Source organism: Pleurodeles waltl, chromosome 1_1 (assembly GCF_031143425.1).
Source record: "Pleurodeles waltl isolate 20211129_DDA chromosome 1_1, aPleWal1.hap1.20221129, whole genome shotgun sequence".
Lineage (NCBI taxonomy): Eukaryota > Metazoa > Chordata > Amphibia > Caudata > Salamandridae > Pleurodeles > Pleurodeles waltl.
This window is the reverse complement of record NC_090436.1, coordinates 488,107,147-488,121,374: the sequence shown is the minus strand read 5'-3', so window position 1 is coordinate 488,121,374 and position 14,228 is coordinate 488,107,147. Positions and strand designations below refer to the sequence as shown.

General features: G+C 40.8%; 1 long non-coding RNA gene across 1 annotated transcript in view; it reads left to right on the top strand.

The window, feature by feature from the left end:
- The first annotated feature begins 4,616 nt into the window (after positions 1 to 4,616).
- LOC138285235 (uncharacterized) overlaps positions 4,617 to 14,228 on the top strand; it is a 41,119-nt gene continuing 31,507 nt past the window's right edge. The window contains exon 1 of the long non-coding RNA XR_011201546.1: positions 4,617 to 4,688. This is a non-coding gene — a long non-coding RNA (uncharacterized lncRNA). The remainder of the gene's footprint in view (positions 4,689 to 14,228) is intronic.

Sequence of the window (14,228 nt, the reverse complement as noted above, 5' to 3'; positions counted from 1 at the left end):
AAAAGTATAATTTATCCTCTTTCAAGTTTATCTCTGAAACAGTACTTTCTGCTATACAAGTTCGTTTCCAAATCATAATCAAATTCCTTTGAATACGTCACTGTATTTAGCTTTAACTTCCAACATGCTTTGAAAAAGAAAACATTGGGCAACAACGTTCTGGTTGCAGCAGCAAAGTATCTTGACTGCCTAGCAAGAAATATATGGACCATGAGAATATATTATATATATATTATATATATATTACAGTAGATATTTTCAAAATGACCACCACCATTTCCAAACATCATGAGCTGTCTATGGCTTCATAATATAGTTTTTGGCGTTCGGATTCAGGTGTTCTTGCATTGTGCAAAGCCTTCCACCAATCAGACCTAACATTCTAAATATACTACCACTCTTTTCTTCACCAGAATGTGTACGACTTGTGAGTTATGACTGCACTCACTTCCCATCCGAGTGATGAAAGGTAAGTTTGTACCGCAGGCCAAGACATTCCTAAACAACTGCTTCATTTCTTCAGATAACTATGCTGTGGGTCTCTTTTTGAGGCAGAATCTGAAGGGATATTTCCAATACCACTCTCTCCTCACAAATAGCTTGGCTCTAGTGTTCTTCTAAACACTTCTAGCAGGATTGGTGCAGGACTTTCAAGTCCTTTCCTTACATGAGAAGAGGACTAGGGGCCTCATTTACAAGGGACATGTGCTGCCTGAGCATCACTTTTTATGATTATGGTGACGCATAGCCACCCTGTGTAGATTTGCATGACCTCATAGATGTGGAGTAAGGCAAGACAGCGCAAAGCACTGCGTTGCCTCACTTTATGTCTAGGAGACATTCAGTGGGCATTGTGGTGGGTTTCCCCACACAACACCCATCGGTTTTGACACAGTCCCAGATTTGCAAGAATCTGTAAACTTGGGAATGCATCCAAAAGGTGCACCTTCCCAGGGGAAGCGTAATAAGGAGAAATAACTTTATTTCTCCTCGTTTTTAAATATTTATATGTGTGCTGCATCGTGCAGCACACATAGAAAGTGGAAAACATCTCCATTGATTTTTTCTTGTGCAGGAAGATGCCTCTTCCTGCACAAAAACAATCATGCCAACAACACAGAAACCCTGGTGCAAGGGTGCCTGCATTGGCGCTAGGCACCAATTTGTGCACTGGCGCTGGCTGAAAGGACAGGAATGCACCATATTTCATTAATATGGCACATTCCTTCTCTTTCCTTTTGTCGCACGGCAGCGCAGCAAAGTGACTTGCTGAACTGCCCTGAAGCAAAACTGGTAAATGAATGAAGCCCTGGTGTCCTGGAATTCAAAAATATTTTTAAACCACTTCTGCGAGCTGCTTAGCACCTGTCAGTGAAAAATACCTCAAACACTGACCTACATTTGCCACCTGAAATTCAAATTGCTCTAGCAGAGTAAAATGTGGATCCGAGAGCCCCTTTCTATTGGGTGTTGCATCTGGTTTCAGAGAAAGTCATTTTCAGTTCACACTAGCTACTAATTCACTTTCCTTTGTTCTGCAGATTTGTTGGGCCAAATGTGGATCTGTGTGTTCCCTCCGTGGGGCATGTGAGACAACGACATGAAAGGATCTGGGTTTCCCTCGGCTCGCTAACACAAAGAGACGACCTGTGGAAACCTCTGGTATAAAATGGAGAGGGAGCAGACACTCCCCACTTTCAATGTGTTTCTGTCTCCCTCTTTCCTTTGACAGGAGAACTGTTGACTTCAAAGGACTCTCAGAAATGTTCTTGGGGCTACCTACAATTCACACCTCTGCCTGCCAGGCTCTCTCCTTCCTACATTGGCGAACCTTTCTTAAAAAAAGGGATTCCTATGTTCCTGCAGTCAAATACAGTCCACACACTCCATGCTCACTGGCAAACAATCCCGAACTAACACTCATGCACTATTCATGCCTCGCATGGCTGTGCGAAGGACCTGGGTGAAAGGGATTGGCAGAACCCCTTTTAATAGACGAGGCCAGTAGGCCACGCTCTCATGCAGGTGACCGTATAAAATGTCTGTTACATAACTACAGTTGCTCCAACCACGTATACGAACTGCGATTCACAATGTAGATATGTGCAAATCACAAACACGCTGAAAAACAAAGACGGTTTATAATCCTTTTAAACACGTGACCATAGCGCTAAGGTCTGGATAAAACAGGAGATTGCATTTACTTTCTTAAATAATTTTTTAAAAACATAACTTGCCAAAAATCATGGCATGAAAAAAGAACTTGCAAAAACATCTGAAGAAAGCGTGCCGCCTTCGTGTAATGTCATTTGCTTAAACAGAACGAATACCCTCTACGTAGTGTGGGGATTGGGGAAGGGTAGGAACAAAGAGAGGGGGGGCAGCGAAAATATGGAACCTACACCTGTCAACGCTCTGTGCAGGTGGCACTTGTTGAAGAGCGATGCCTTTTCTAGGCCTTGTATGTAATCCCGTGACACAGTAAGCAATACCGTGGCCTCTAGTAATGCAAGAATAGAAGGTGCTAATCTCATTTTATGCATGTCAGATTCTCTGTAAAGACAATCAGCCCACATGTGCCCTGCTGGCAAACGCCCACTGTCTTTCCAGCTGTGGAGAAGGGCGAACCCGAGGGGACGAGCCAGGGACAACAATTCATTCTTTATTTTACCACCCTGCGGACAGATTACAAATCCAAGACTATTACAGAGAATTCTCACCGTTAGGGTCCAGATGCTGAGCCATTCAGAGACTCTCTGTCCGGGCATTTTCATAGCAGCAAAAGCACAAACCGCAGACTCTGGTTAGCATTTACAGCGCACAGACTGACTGACTGCATGTGTTTAGTAAAGCCGACCAGCAAAATCCTGAGCACATTTTTAACATTAAGAGGGAAATGTAGTGCCCTCCCCTGCCTGTGTACCCGCCAATGAATACACGATACACAGAACTATGTATTACCCGTCTTTATTCATCTGCATGTAACCGCGAACTCCACATTCTAAATCTGAATTCACTTCACCACGTTCTAACAAATCACAGCTCTATGGAAGCCTTCAGGAGCCACAAAGTTTCTGTCATTCAAACTCACACAACACTACATCTCCCCCTCTGTTAAATAAACAATTAATTTTTTTTACAAACATCTACACAATCATAGCTGTTCGATGATCCTCCTTGACGCTTTGATTATTTGTCCCAATCGTGTCTTCGGAAACTGGGAGTCAACAACAGAAGTGTTCATGATCACTGTTGGTGATGTAGGTCCAAAGGCAGTCAGGGGTATTCCAGTTGTCCTTTCTGAGCCAATCTCTACTTTGAATCAATTCAGATGAGTGATGAGACACATAAAAAAATGTTAGGTATTTTGCATAATGAATTTCCCACACATGAGATCTACCAGATAAAACAATTTATCAGCTGCAACACAAAGAATACAGTATACTATATTATATGAATTTGTGGACAAATATATGTGGGCAGTACCATCTGTCCATTGAAAGAACGAATCTAGGAACACATAAGAGCTATCAGGAATAACAATCCTAACTATCCACTGGCAGTACACTACAATTTCTCACACAAGGATTCAGAAATGTTAAAGATCAGATTCCATGGCATTGCACAAGTCACCAATCACCCTAGGTTGGCTGATAGAAACATGGAACTGAGAAAATGTGAAGCAAGGTGGATCATAAAATTATGAGCTGTTGAACAAGGCTTAAATGTAGATAGGGAGTTACATGTGTTCCTGGAATGAGTGGTAATTTATTTATGAACATCAAATATACCTTCTGATTTGACATGCATAAAATGTAATGATACTTACAATTAAGTGCATTTTAAGGTTTTGTAACTATAGTTTCGTCTTTATGTAACATGTCACACATAAAAGACATTCATGTAACATCTGTTACATATTAATAGTGAATATGCTTATTTTCGAAACTATGGTGTTTGGTGCTGTTAACTTCCATCTCCTCCATCTTTCTCCATCACTGTACGTGTTTATTCTACAGTTTCTCAGTATCTCCTTTTTATGTTATCTTTAATATTTGACTGGTATTCTTGTGACCAGAATTTACTGATGGCTTTCCCAACTACATTAGCACTAAAAGACAGTTGAACCACTCTTAGCATACATCAATGACAACTAATACCATTATACGACTACATGTTCTATTGTATACTTGTATCTATGTGGACCCATTTTTTAACCTGGCCGCGGATATATAACTCATTCTGAGTAGTGTATTGACTTTTTTCCCAACTTACGGCCGGCTTCCCAATTTCAATACATTTTCCGTTATGTGTATACTACAAACAACAAGTTCACAAACAGGTTCACTGATTAACCACCTAGTCAAAATATTATACCGATTCTCTGTTATTAATGTCTTATTGGAGTACAACACTCACTACTATTTGTTAGCCTATCCCACGTAAAACAAGATTTATAATATTCCTGAATATACCACATTTCACATGCTCAACTTTTATGTCATGAATTGTGCCATATGTATGGCTTACGGACATTTCAAGATGGCCGCCACACTTTTGGAATCAATGACCGGTGTTACCAGTCCTCTTTCTGTCTCCAAACGAGAGTACTTAGGCTCAGAATACATATGCCCTCATGTCAATTTCTTGCCACACCGAGAGCGGACACCTCGCGTGATACATAACAGGTAACTGCTCTGTCAAATACTTTATAGTGGCTATTTCTGGGGTGTTCTACCTAATTTTTTTAATTTAAATGCATGTCTTCGTGCACACAACTATAGATCATGTTGAGAATTGTGTTCTTATATCTCAGTGGTCCTTTTACCTCTTCTCTAGACTTTAGCCATAGACTGATGTGGCATTTGTTCCCCAACTATAGATTGTTTACCTAACTCTGCATTGTTTTGGCAATTCTATCCCTATGTTTCTCTGGGTGTTGCACTTTTACTCTAAATCTTAGCCATAAACCGATGTGGAAAATTTGTTTCCCTGGGTCTTAATGGGCATTTAATGCCTATCTATAAATTTGTATCTATAATAAATCAGGGTAGCTATACGCATACTAGATCACTTTCTAGTTTGCAACATGTCATTCCCTGGGAAATTTACTTTTCCTCCCCAGTTGGTTAGGGCACACCGGGATCGATTCAACTCTTACCACGTTCCTTTCATATCTTTGTTTTTGGACAGAGAAGGGACTTGTCATGGTCCTATAAACAGCTACACATGCTGCACATTTTTGAAACTTTGGAATTTTCCCACCTAGGCAACAGTACGGGACAGACAACCATTGGACCATATTTTATGACTGTTTCCCATACATACATCTGTAATACAGGTACTTATACAAGAAGTTAGGGCTACATGTATAAATCTTTTTATTTGTGACTCGCAATTTGCGAGTCGCAAAACCGTATGTAGGATAGTGTCCTTGACACTATTTGCGACTCTCAAAGGGGTCGCAAATGCCCACCTCATGATTATTCATGAGGTAGGTCGCAATTTGCGACCCCCTAGGGAATGGCAGCCCTCACAGGGATGGTGGCCTGCTGGAGACAGCAGACCACGATATCTGTGACTGCTTTTAAATAAAGCAGTTTTCTTTTTTTGTAATGCAGCCCGTTTTCCTTAAAGGCAAACGAGATGCATTACAAAAACAAAACTGCCTGCTCTGAAAAAATAAATTCTGTGGCATTCACAAAGGGGAAAGGGTCCCATAGGGACCCCTTCCTGTTTGGGAATGTGTTAGCACCAGTGTGACACTGGTGCTAACTGCGATTGTTTTGCAACAGCATTCGCGGTCACAAAACAATCATACATGGGACTGCGAGTCGCAATTAGAAAGGGAACACCCCTTTCTAATTGCAAGTCGCAATCCCGTTTTGCAATTCGGTAAAAAGTTTACCGAATCGCTAAACTGGGTTTGTGCATCGGGAACTGCATTTTGCACGTTGCAAACAGCCAAATTTGCTGTTTGCGATGTGCAAAATCGTTCGTACATGTGGCCCTTAATTTCTTATTCTTGTAGAGATATTTTTATTTCTTTGGCTCAACATGGATCGCATGATGTTTGAGTCCTTACACTACATTTACCCTATGAGAGGATACTAACCCACTGTTACATCATTTTATTCCAGTTTATTCATACATGACTAATCTTAGTTCATAGGGACTCATCAACATTGAGTCCTACTTTACTCTACTGCAGTTTCGCTTTGGGTGTAAGATTCTTTTTCTTTTACCTGGGTTATGGTTTCTTGTATCTATATACACCCATGGCATGATTTAGAATATGCTTTATTACTTAGGTTTGTGACTCACCGTGGGGGTATTATTATCTTCCTCGCAAATAATGAGCAGTTGGCACTCTTTGAACCTATGCATGGTGTACAACATCATTTTATATTACTATCTTTTGCTTTGCATGGTAACGTGTCATGTCCCTACATCTTAACTTTGCTCTCCTGTAAGCATATGTATCCATCTTTTCGCAGCCTCGAAAATTTCACTTTGTGACAAAACACGTATTGGCTGTTATTGTATTGGACTGGCTACGGGCAGTTAGTGTATGTACTGTTAGTATATGGACTAACCACGGGCTGCTACTATATGTATTGTACCATGGAAAAAGGAATGTATTTCCAACAGTCTTATAAGAATGAACAAAGTTGTGAAGAACTTCCTTTGACACAAATAAACCTACGAGGTTACAAGGAGTGAAAAAAACTTTGCTTCAATCTTGCTTTGCCTCAAAGACTGTTCTTACATTACTATATATTCAGTTGCTTTATATACCTGTGCTTGAGTGTTGTGGTCCTTACTAAACATCATGTGTCTTTTGCTGGTTACAACATGGAATGGCTTGGCAACAAATGGAGCATCAGACGTACGTCTTCTCAGCTGACGGACAAGCACTTGATCTCCTCTAGTGTAGACAATGTATTTTGCTTTTCGTCTCTTGTCTGCAAAGGCCTTCATTTTCTTTTTACGATCCAATTCTCTTGTAAGGGTTTCCTCTTCAGTTCTCGATCTTGTGTTAGTCCATTGAGGTAACCTGGTGGTCATTGATCTCCCAAACATCAACATTGCAGGGCTTTCACCTGTGATCGAGTGAGGAGTCGAATGATAAGCTTGTACGGTAGAATTCAAGACAGTCTTGAGGTCGAGCTTTTCTAATGCATCATGCTGAACAGCTTTCTTTAATGTGCTAATGGAATGTTCAACAAGGCCATTAGCCTGTGGCCAAAGAGGTGTGCTCTTCTGATGTTTCACATTAAGCAGATTGAAAAAGTCTCTGAATTGTCGAGTATTGACAGGTGGGTCATTGTCAGATTTTAAAATCACAGGAATGCCCCATATCACAAAGATGCCATTTAATCTCAGAATGACTCTTTCCTGAGTGATAGTTAAGAGACCCTCTATTAATGGGATACAGGAGTATTTATCCACAATGAACATCAGCTGACGTCCATTATCAAGTGGACCAAAAAAGTCAACAGCAATTCTTTCCCATGCGTGCTTTGGCAACTCTGACATGCTTAAGGGATGTTAAGTGGTTTTCGATGCAGTTGCATAGATGACAGGCCTTTAATCTTTTCTAAACTCTTTCATAGTGATGAGGAAACCAAATTCAATCTTGGACAGCTAATTTTGTGGCAAGGATTCCACGATGTCCTTTATTTGCTACTTCAATTGTCTATTGTCGCAGACTCCCTGGAATGACAATTCTCAAGCCCCTCAAAATAATGTCTTCTTGTGTCATGGACAGTTCATCTTTGATGGTACTCATTGTCACTGGTAAGAGATATGTTGGTTCCATGACTGATGTGTAATAATGTCTTTCAGTTTTAACACGTTACTGTCTTGATTAATGGCAGTGACAATTTTTTCCAACGAAATAGCAGCAGGCATGTTTGATTTCACAATGAAATTTATGTAGGCTTAGCTGTCTTAGAACGGTTACCTTGCCACTGAATAGGCACTCTTGAGAATAAGTCAGCAAGGTTTTGTTCCTTCCCTGGACCATGCACCATTGTGTACCTATACAGTTGTAATCGTAGACCCCCAACGTTCAATGTGTGGCAGCATCTTGGCCTTCGGTTGCCAAAGGTGGTCAGCATTGCTTGATGATCTGCCATAAGTGTAAAAGGTTTTCCAAAAAGGAACGCGTGGAAATGTTCAAAAGCCAACACAACTGCTAAACTCTCTTTTTCAGATTATGAATCAGGACGTTCAGTCTGGGATAATGTGTTGCTTCCATATGCCGCAATATGTCTTCAAGCATTTGAGTGTTCATGTGCAAGGATTGCACCTAACATGACCGGGCTAGCAGCAACAACAACTTCTGAATCTAGCTTTGGATCTAAATATGCCATTTCAGTAGCATTTTCAATGGTTTGTTTGATTCTCTTAAAACTTTGGTTGCATTTATGTAACCAGTGAAATGAAAGATTATTTTTGTCAACTCTCTCAATGGAACTCTCAAAGTGGCAATGTCTTGTATATGTCTGGAACAGTAAGTGGCCATGCCAAAAAAAGTAGCCTAACATGGAAACATCTTGTGGGGGACTGGCAGTTGACAGCACTTGCACTTTGGCTGGATCTGGTGTCATGCTCCCATCAGGAAAGATAAGGCCAAGGAATTTTAGCTTTGTCTTATTGAAGTCACATTTTTCAGCATTCTTCGTTACACCTGCATCAACAAGTAAATAACACACTTGCCTGAGAGCATTATCATGTTCCTTCTGTGTAGCCCCAAAAACTAACATGTCATTGCTATAGTTGAAATGGAATGGTGTGGAGAGCAAAAAAACAATGATAATGGATTTAGGCCCAGATCTGCGACTGGGGGTGAATGTTTGACATTGTTAAACATTTCATCCATCATATGTGCTTTTTGCATTTATTGCTAAAGTTGAAATAATTCATGATAGGCTGTATGATAAGTCTGACATCTTGAAATATCTCTTCAGCTAATGACACACCGAAACTGCGTCTTTTGTATCAAAACAGACCAATATGTTTAGAAAAGGCTGTAATGTACATGCAATTCTCCTGGAGTTCCAACTGGTGGTATTGTTTAGTTAAATTAAGGGGAGAGAAGACTTTTGAATCATTCAATTGTGTTATCATGTCAGCAATGTGTGGACCTGGATGTCGTTCTCTTTCAATTGCCTTGTTTGTTTGATGCATATCAACACAGATGCGTACTGCTCCTTGACTGTCGTTTTTGGGCACTATCACAATGGGAGAAATCCCATGGTGTCAGACCAGTAGAACGCTTACTGATATCAAGCTTAAGGAATGATTTGAGTTCCTTTTCAACAGATTCTTGTAAATGAAATGCAATTCTTCTATGTCTTTGTGCAGCAGAACGTGCATCCTCATTAATATGCAATTCTACTTTCATAGTCTTAAGTTTTCCTAGTCCATGAAACAATGAAGGGAACTGACTTACCATTTTGTGAAGAGAATTCATGTTGCAGCTCACTGAGATCAGTCCCATATCAGAAGCTAACAGGCCTTGAAGCACGTGGATGGGCGCTTGCACTTTGGTTTTTTAGCTTTCATAGTAGCTACGAATGAACCTTTACTTTTCAAGGGTGTTGATGCAGCCCATGTGTAAAGATAGTTCATTATATTTCTCCTCAGATGCACCATTCTCGATGATGAAAGGTATGGAACAACCATTTATTTTCAGTGTAATTTTCAGACAATGTTTGAGCGACTTTGGTGCTTTTTCATGTTGACTTTTCTTTAACTGGAATTTTCTTCACATGAAGCCAGTCCAACATGTGCCCATTTCTCTGAGGTAAACATTGACATTGCACAATCATCTTGTTCACTTTCACATGATAGACACTAACAAACCTTTCGAGAATGATTTAGATGATGATTGACTTCATTTGGTGTCAATTTGTCTCAACTGATGTTGCCGCTTGGCCTTGTGGGCATGCGTTGAACTTCGCTTCTGGAACGTTCAGTCAGCCATTTTGTCATCTCGCCGTGACACACATACTTTTTCCTTTGCCTTGCAAACAATTACAAAATGGTTCTCCTTACGACAGCCTTTGTATATCTGTCCAATGGTGGGACATTTATCTTCGTGTGAAAATGACAATCCACACCTGAAACACAACTTCTTTTTCTTTGTAGACATCACCTTGTGACCTTCAGCTTTGTGTTTTTGCTTGCTTTTCATGTTCATGACTGAGTTACTTTGGACACCTACTCCTCCATGTCAGCAACTTGTCAATCAGCACGTTCTTCAGCTGTGGCAGCCATGAGAACTCACTCCAAACTAAGAGTTTCTCTTGGCATGCATCGTCTAAATGAACCTGACAGGCATCCGTCAATACCTCTGAAATGTACCACTCCTTCATCATTAAATTAATTGGATCTACAGTGTTTGAGGAGCGTATTGAGTCTCTCCAAAAATGTATTCATTGTTTCACCAACTCTTTGTCATTCTTGACTGAAAATGTACCTTTTGTAATCTACACCCAGCATTGGATTGAATTTGAGATTCAAAGCTTCTTTAATTTGACAGTATGTAGCTTCATTATCTCGCAGCATTTTCTTTATGACCTTTTTTACACCATCACCAGCAAGATTCTTCAAGTCCTCGATAATCTTTCATTATCTGTTTCGTCTAGCACATCAGTGAAATCATCAAATGTCTCTATCCAAGCAGTCCATCTATTGTCAATATTTTGCCTTTTGGCGGTGTCAAATGGTGGTGGTGGTTTCAGGAATGGGGCAGCAGTGTAACTATTCACAGGAATTGCTGACATTGCAACTAGAGTGCTCTCCAACTCCATTTGGTGGTCTTGGTGAATTTGTTCATGCACCCCATCTCTGAGGATTGTGACGTGTTGGCCTCTGAAGACTTCCAGAGCTGTGGAGAGCCTCCGCATGGCAGCTTTGGTGGTGTACCGCTTCAGGTATTGGACAAGTCATTAAGAACAACCCTGAAGGTTCTTCTTTGGTCTCCTTGCCTGCTGCCGAGGCTGTAGGGCTCTTCTGCTCAAGGCTCTGGTAAGTGTAACAACAGTATGCTTTGTTATCAATTGTTCCGTCAGCTAGTGCTCTTTCTGTATCTGTTTCTGACAGCCTTTAGAGTTATCACTCCGTTCACTGTATAGCTTTATACTGTGTAGTAGTGCTGTACCTCTTTGTATAGCCTTTCTAGCAGGTTCTTGACTAATGATGCGTAGACTTCTCAGTGAAGCTTTTTTATCTTCAAATTTTCCACACTGACTGGAGTTGCGCTTTGACTACAAATACACCAAACATCCATCTGCACTTCAACCAAGGCACATGTGGTACACACAAGCAGTTAGCTTGGACCATGGGAAACTCTCTAGAAGAGCACTGTCAATCTTTGGGCTACTTATCCCCTTTTTCTTCATCAGTTGTAGTGCCCTCCCCAGCAATGAATACTCCATACAAGGAGCTATGTATTGCATACCTTTATTCATCTGCGTGTAACTGCGAATGCCACATTCTAAACCTAAATTTACTTCACCAAGCTCTAACACTTACGTCACACCTCTATGGAGTTCCGTCATTCATGCACACACAACACTACAGGAAAGAGTCTTCTTTCTCTCTTCTTAATGTTATACGACAGCCACATGCAGAAGCAGATAGAGTAAGATATGTTACATATGACTTTCATAGAGAGCCTGTATCGTTTACACCAGTTTATAAGTGTCATAATCTACTGCTTAGACATAGCAATAGTTCATAAAAAAAGAGGTTTCCCACTGTTGTGATGTCATGAAAGCCTTCCAGGCCAGTCTGGCAGGTCTCTCTGTTAGCTCAGCTCTGCCTGTTTGCCTTGACTGAAAGCAGAAAGCACAGGTTAAGGAGGGGGAAGGAAGGACAGGTAGGCAGTAGGGGTAGGTCAAGGATGGCAGGTAAGTTTTTTTTTTTGTAACACTTGGGACAGGAACATATAACACAAGACCATGTTATATATGGCTCCCCTGTTACTCCTCTGCCACTGACTAGCAGCTGAAAGCAGGAGCAGATGTTTTTGGGGGGAATACATAACATAAAACTGTAGCTGGGTAAAATGTGAATTACAGGGATGTTTTACACCTCAAATAGTTCAAAGTGACATCACAGACAACTCGAGCGTCTATTTGATGTCTCTCAGAATCCCTGGGTAAAAAACATACCTGTAATTCACTGTTACCCATTTATAAATCTGTATGTTATGTATGACTCATAAAGCCCCTCAATCGATTATATCAGTTTCTAAATCTAGTAATTCACTGCTATGGCATAACAACATTTAATAACAAAACCTGATACCCACTGTTCATCCGTCATAAAGGCCTTCAAATGCCAGACTGACAGGGGTCTCTGAGAGCTTGGCAGCATAGCTTTGCATGTCTGCTTTGAATGACAAGATAAAGTATAGCTGCAGGAGGGGGAAGGAAAGCAGGAACGGAGGTGGGGCCAGTTAAGGATAGCAGGTAAGGTATTTATTTTTCACATTTGGGTCAGAGAGAGGAGGTCATGTTATAAATGGCTCCCTCATTACTCATCTTCCCCTGTGCAGCTGTTAAAAGCAAGGACAGATGATTTTGGGGGCATACATAGCATAAAGTAATAGGTGGAGGTAAAAAGTGAATTATGGGAATATCTTTCACCTCAGGAATCTGAGTGACATCATAGAGAACTTGGTTTCCACTCTAGTCTATTAGATGTCACTCAGAACCTCTAAGTGAAAAACAACCCCTTAATTCACTGTTATCAGTCTACAATTCTATATATCATACAGTCCATGACAGCAACTGTGTAGTCCTAGTTAAGCTGATAAAGCTATTGAAAATGTGCTGTCCTGTCAAGTCTTTATTTAAGTCAGAGTGATGAGAGTATTTGATACGCATGGAATGTCAGTAATGACTATACTACTGCTGCCAGTTGAGATGGCTTAATATAGAAGAGGTTGAAATATGGTGCTCATGCTTATGAGTTAGGACGGGGTGAGGGGTGGAGGGTAATCATTCCCATGTCCTGAATATTTGATAGTAAGAGAAACAGTAATTGACTTCTCCCCGGCTAATCTGCAGAAATGTGGTTTAACTTAGAAAAACGGAACAATATGCATTTTGTGGTTCTGCAGAGCCTAGATAGTAACTTGGACCCACTGGACAAAAAACTGGGGCCTTTTACCACAGGGTGAGCACATCCTGAGAGTAATAACGGTTATGGTATACAAGAGAGCAGTAATCCTAAAATGAATGGAAATGTACGCAGCTTCAGTTAATCTGGTGCAGTTAAAAAGAAAAAAAAATCCACCTGTGATGAAAGGTAGGTCAGTGGAGAGTTTTTAAGGCAGAATAATATTTTACCACAGCTGGCCCTGGACCAGAGGAAGATTGGCAGGAAAATGGGGTCCTGGGCACTGCCAACCAGACACAACCAAAGTCCACACAGAGGACTCTGGGGCACATGTATGGCAAGCCCATTGCCCTGAACACGCTCTATGTGGCCAAAAGGCATGTACAGGGGGCACAGTATATAATTAGAAAACACAAAACAATCAATGAAAAATATTTGCTACATGTAAGGTATAAAGAAGTTTCTGCTCTGGAGCATAGGGGCTACACAAAGGGTGTTGCTAGAGGAATATCAATTGAGAACTATAAAAAAATGTGTTAATGATTTATTTTCTTTTAATGTTCTTTATTTGTTATAGCACTGAGCAGCAGGGCCAGGCTAAGAACTAAAATCAGCCCTGGCAAAAATGTTCAAACCAGCCCTGCTCCCTTCCTCTTCTGTCATTTATCTCCTTCTAGCTCTCTTCTCTCTTGCTATCATATCTCTCTTTCTTTCTTGGTCTCTCTATTTTTAAGACTCCTTTTCACCTCACCCCTCTGTTCATGCTGTACTTTTCTGGGAAAGCTGAAGGAAAAGACAGAGGCCCCAGCCTTAAAACAAGCATTGGCAAAGCCAATAGAGCTCACCTATGTAAGAACTACTGGCTTTGGCAATATGTTTTTGCTATGTTGTTCAACATGGCTAAGGGTTAGTGGGGTAAAGCAGAGTGGTGTAGAGTGGAGTTTCGTAAAGTGGAGTAGAGTGAAGTTTTAAGGCGTGGCATGGAGTGCGTAGAGTGGTGTAGAGTAGAGCTGAGTGGTGTAAAGTGGAGTGTCATGGAGTGGTGTACAGTGTTGTGGTGTAGAGTGTTGTGGAGTGTTATGGAGAGA